The sequence below is a fragment of the Magnolia sinica genome, chromosome 16 (assembly GCF_029962835.1).
Source record: "Magnolia sinica isolate HGM2019 chromosome 16, MsV1, whole genome shotgun sequence".
In the NCBI taxonomy this organism is placed as follows: Eukaryota; Viridiplantae; Streptophyta; class Magnoliopsida; order Magnoliales; family Magnoliaceae; genus Magnolia; species Magnolia sinica.
In genome coordinates, this window is record NC_080588.1 from 6,368,030 (window position 1) to 6,374,067 (window position 6,038).

Consider the following 6,038-nt stretch of genomic DNA (forward strand, 5'->3'; position numbering starts at 1 on the left):
TTATAGTTCCCGCCAGCCACAACCAGAACTATTCATTAGAAAAAGGGACCGCCATGATCATTCACCTGAATGATCTGAACCATTCATCCGACTTCGGACGATGATCTGACCAAGTCCCAACTATTCTGAATGATCTCATGCACGCATGAATTCACGATCTCGAACACAAACCAAGTTGCGTGCAGATGTTTTGTCGAAAATAGAAACCTCGTTCTCGGGTGAGCTAGCAAATCCATCCCGACCATCCATCCAAAAAAAACCTGAGCCCTTGAAACTAGGTTTTTATAGAGAGAGAGAGAGAGTAGCCATCGGAGAGAATCTTTCTGTTACCGTAACAGAGAGATCCCATCCATTCGTAACCTTCAAGAAACCCTCCACAAATGCATCCTGACCATGAAAAATAGGGCATTCTCAAAGCTTCACTCACAACAGTTGGGAGATCTCGCACGAGATCTCCTCATTGCGAGAAAATCACCCACAGCCGAAAATCTTGGAACCCACCAAGTTTTTGAATAAACCTTTGCGAATTGTGGGTCCCAAAATGTTCAATGGACCCATCCACACTGTCTATATGTTTCAGATCATGGGATAGACCTCTCATTCGAAATTTTCCATGGACGATGGGTCATCTTCCTCGATCGATTGGGAAAATCGCACATCAACATTAGGCCATCAAACCTTGATCAAAACTTACCCTTAGGTGGGCCAACATCCCAGGAACTCATCAATGCAATTGGATTATGACCATGCAAGCTAATCAAGGTGAAATCAGTGGTAATAGTTAAATAAAGTTGCCGATTTATATGGATTAGAAATCTGTAACTAATCTTCGAATTAGTTGTGCTCAATGGTTCTATAAGCAGGTTTAGAGGGACTATAAATTGCTTATTTTTAGGGCAACAAATTTCCCAAAAAAAAGGAATGGGAGAGAGAAAAGATACGCCATTTCTAGTGCGGCTATTGGCTGAGTCGACTCGGTCCGAGTTGTTGTAAGATCTGATTGAGTCCATACTGAGTTGAATACGAGTTTGGACCAAACCTAGAACTTGTTAGGTCATGGGAAGGAAGAGAGAGAAGAAGAAAAGAAAGAAGAAGAAGAGGTGAGGAAGGAGGAGAATCGACCCAGTCAACTCTAATAGAGTCAATCCACCGAGTCTTGAACCTAGCCAGGCCTAGGTTCGGGTCAATTAGGTTCAGCAATGTTGAAAACCACCGGTGACAATTGTAACTAAGTAGAAAAGCTCTCTGACTTGTTCGCATGGAATTTATACCAAGATTGATCAAGGCAAACCAAGTTTTGCCAAGGTCGAGGCCGAGTCAAGCTACCGAGTCGACTAATGTGAGTCAACTATTTCTTCCTAAATTAAATTATTTTGAATTACCATTAGTTGTCATTACCATAATTATTACAATTATTAAGCATGAACAGCCATCGGTTAACTTTTTATGCTAATATTATTTATTATAAACAAAATTACAGTTATTGATATTAGTATTGTAATCATTACATGAAGATATTATCATACTATTTATTACCATTACAAAGGCTTATTATTATTATGGTTGCAAATATTAAGTATATCATTAATATTAAATTGTAACTACCTATCTTATTACATTGTGTTTAAATTATACATCTATTATAGTTCTACTTCTAGAACTAAACCCTAGCATGAAACCCTAAAATTTAAGAAATCCAAACCTTATGTTATAATCTCAACCATATATAATGTAAAGAGCCTGAATATAACCATACAATTTTACAATTCAGGATAGGATTCGACTCTAAGGTCATACACACTTCCTAACGACATTGGTAGGAGATTTGACTCGTAAGGTGATGATTTCTTCTCCTTGAGCTTTCCTCTTCCATATTAGCTTAAGTAATAGTCCAACTTTATTTCAAATAATGATTGATATCTCTAACTTTTGGTTACTTGTGCTAGTTATTGAATCTGATTATCAAATTATATGCTTAACATTATCTTGTATGAACATCTATATGTTGTACTTGTACATCTTCTCATGCTTGTGGATTGCTTAAATGGACTGACTGTTTGAAAAGTCTATTCTCTTACTTGAACGGGTCGATTGTTTGAAAGACACATTCCCTTACAAATTGAATGAGCCACCTATTTAAAAGACCCATTCCCTTGCAAATTGAATGACCGACTATTTGAAAGATCCACTATCTTATATGAGCCGGTTAATTGTTTGAAAGATCCGTTCCTTTGCAAGTTAAATGAGTCGACTGTTTGAAAGACCCATTCTCTTGCCTAAATGGACCAACTGTTTGAAAGGTCCATTCTCTTATTATGGATGAGCCGACAGTTTGAAATGTTCATCTCCATGCATAAATGAGCCGACTGTTTAAAAGGCTCATTCTCTTACTTAAGTGGACTGACTGTTTGAAATTTCCACTATTTTACATGAGTGGGTCGACTGTTTGAAAGACCTGTTCCTTTGCAAGTTGAATGAGTCGAATGTTTGAAAGACCCATTCTCTTGCCTGAATGGACTGATTGTTTGAAAGATCCATTCTCTTATCAGGGATGCGCCGACTGTTTGAAAGGCCCATCCCCATGCATAAATAAGCCAACTGTTTAAAAGGCCCATTCTATTGCTTAAGTGGACCGATTGTTTAAAAGGTCCACTATCTTACTTAAGTGGGTCGACTGTTTGAAAGACTCATTCCTTTGCAAGTTGAATAAGTCAATTGTTTGAAAGTCTCATTCTCTTCCTTGATGGACCAATTGTTTGAAAGGTCTATCCTCTTAATAGGAATGAGCTGACTATTTAAAAGGTCAATTCCTATGTATGAATGAGCCGACTGTTTGAAAGGCCCATTCTCTTACATGAATGAACTGACTATTTGAATGTTCCATTCATTTGGCCAACTAGATGTACATCCTTAGTTGATATGCATTTACGCATCCATATATTTAATAAAGATCGATATCACATCATGCATTGTCTTGTATGTATTCTTATAAAACTATGCTTAACTAATGCGGCAGTGTATAATCTTGAGGGGAATTCACACTGAGTTGGTCACTCATCCTTTAAATATATAATAGTACATTTAGCATAGGTGGTTTAAATGATACCTATGTTCTGGTTGATAAGGAGCAGGGTACGAAGTCTGCTTCGAGCTACCGCGTGATCTTGCTGTTCAAGACTAGTTAAAATGTTATTTTTTTTCATGTATCAAATTGATTCCTTTATTTATTTATAGCATCAAGACATTGGTTTGTATAAGTCTTTGGTCAGCCACTTAGGTATTTAAATGTTATATTTGGACTCCCATTTATGATTGATTAGTTACTATTCCACTAAACTGCGAATTTTGAAAAAGAAAATAAAAGAAAAAAAAATATACGTGAAATTTAGCTATCTTTAAAGGTTAACACTCGGGTTTCGTAAACTAGGGCGTTATAATCGGGTACTCATCTTTTTGTGTAGTTAAGTTTAAATTCCTGAAATCAATGCAAATCCATAACTTATCATTCTTTTTTATTATTGGAACAACATTTGACATCCATTCAACGTATTTGATAGGCATAATGAATCCAATCTTCAAAAGTTATTCAATTTCTTCCTTTATCTTATGAGTTACTACAGCTTTCATTCGCCTGAACGGTTGCTTGTGTGGTCGATATCCTTCTTTTATGGCAACCTGTGCTCAAATAAACTCTAATCGAGCCTCAACATATCATGGTAGTCCCATGTAAAACAATCAGCAAATTCATTGAGCAGATTTGTCAATCGCATCTTCTCGTGAGGTTTAACAAGTCGCTAATGAATGTGGGCTTTGGATCTTGTTCAGTCCCTAAATTGACTTAAACCAATGGGTCTTGGACTTGGGGCCGAGAATCTTCCATCTCATCGGGAGCCTCTTCAAGCTCAATGCCCTCATTTTTAGTTGAATCATCTGCATCGGCCAAGTTTACAAGGTAGCCTTCATCCATCTCTTTTCGACTCTCTTCGAGCCTTCTTATTTTGGCTGTGGAATCGTCCTGGCATTGCCAATTTCTTGGTGTGATAATCATGGAATTTCCTTGATCGTGTGATGTGAAACCGTCCAATAAGGAACAATGTCCTTAGCAGCTTGTCACTTACTCGTATTACTTCGGTGATAGCCCGCACAACACTTCCTAGATTCTTCTTCACTGATATTCTAGTTGGTCGATCGAACTTGTTTTTACCAGTGCACTAAATTGGCCCCACTTCTTCCCCATAATAATAAGCCTCATTAGTGTTCGAGGTGGCCAAGAAAGGTTTATTATCGGTCAGGATCAATTCGATCTTATCTTGTTTCTAGAAAGTCATGAACTGTTGTAGGGATGATGGGATACATGCAAATGAATGAATCCATTCCTTACCTAGCAAAGAATTATAGCATGATGAAGTATCGACCACGAAAAATGGGTCCAATACTATTTTGGTCTCGACAGTCAAATCAAATGGTAGGACTCCATAAGTATTCATAACATGACCGACAAAGTTACTAATGGTTACCTCTGAAAGGATTAAATCAGACGTTGTCTTTGCCAACCTTAATATCATCCTTAATGGAAAAATGTTGATGACAGCCTTGTTATCGACCAAGATTCTTATGACGGGACATCCTTTGAGATGAGTTGATATGTTCACTGGCTTGAGATGTTGCATCATGTCATGGGTAGGTCTCTTTATGACCACCCTTTCAGACGTAGCCCCCACCTCCACTGTGATGGTGTTGACATGAGGTGCTTTGTTCGCCTTGGGTTCATTTCTAACATCTCCTTTGAATGGGAAAGTAGCATGTTATATTATTACTTGGGGGGGTGGTGGGCATATTCTTCAACATCGCCTATCATTCTATTTGGTTGAGCTAGCCTGGCCTGTAAACTAGAAGGCAATGTGAAAACCATGTTATAATGGAACATGACTGGTGGTAATGTCCCAAACATAATTTCCTCATTTAGACATTTCCCCCTTAGTGTTTCAGGGTTTACTTCTATTCTGAGATTTCTATCTGGTCAACACTTTCATCGGTTGTAAGGCCGACCGAGGTGTTTGCTAGTGAGACAATTTTTAGCGCTTCAGCAGTTGATGTTAGTTCATTAGCCAACTATTCATCCACTGGGAAGCACTCATTGCTGATGTAGCCTAATAAATTACTACAACTGTCCTCCTCCTTAAAGCTTGCTGACTATTTAGGTCAACAGATAACATCGGAACCTTGGTTTTGTAACACAGGAGACAGTACTACCCCTACTGTGTTTACGGCTACTTGACCTTCGAATACAGGAATCCTCCATAAGGGTCAAGTCACCTCCAGCTGAGGTGAGTTTGTGGCTTCTTCTGACTCTCTTCTTATCGCAGCCCGACATCTTTGCCATCAATACTTTTGGATTCAAGTCGTCTCTAGTACTTCTAGATATTTTAGGTGTAAGACCCGTACCCTAGATTGTACTGTTCTGTAGACTCCCGCGGTCCTCCCGGTTAAATTTTGACAACCCTCGACCTGTATCCAATGTTTGCACGTGATCCTAAGCCAAGTCCTGCATACCGAAGTTGGCTCGACTTGAAACTTGTACCCTAGTGACCGCGCCGTAGCCGCGGTTCCAACGCTGCGTTTCACCCTCCAATTCGATATCCAAGCCAAAAGATGTGAGCCAGCGTTAATTTCAAGGAAAATGTCGCACGTGCAAATTTCGAGAGAATCTCTACGACCTATCTAATCAATCAATCAATCATGTCAACTACACACCATACCACAAGTACAAGCAACCCATCACTTTCCTATTCCCAAAGTTAACTCTCCCTCTCTCCACCCATCCCTTTCTTACAACTCTATCACTCCACCCATCACCCATCACCCATCACTCCATCTCTTATCAATCCATCACCTCTCTCTCTCTCTCTCTCTCTCTCTCTCTCTCTCTTTCTCTCTCTCTCATTCTCTGAGTAACCTCCTAAACTCTCAAGAGAGCTTCCAACGTCCAAAATCCCCAAGCTCTTCCAAAGCGAAGTGTGGTCCATTTTTCCACTCTC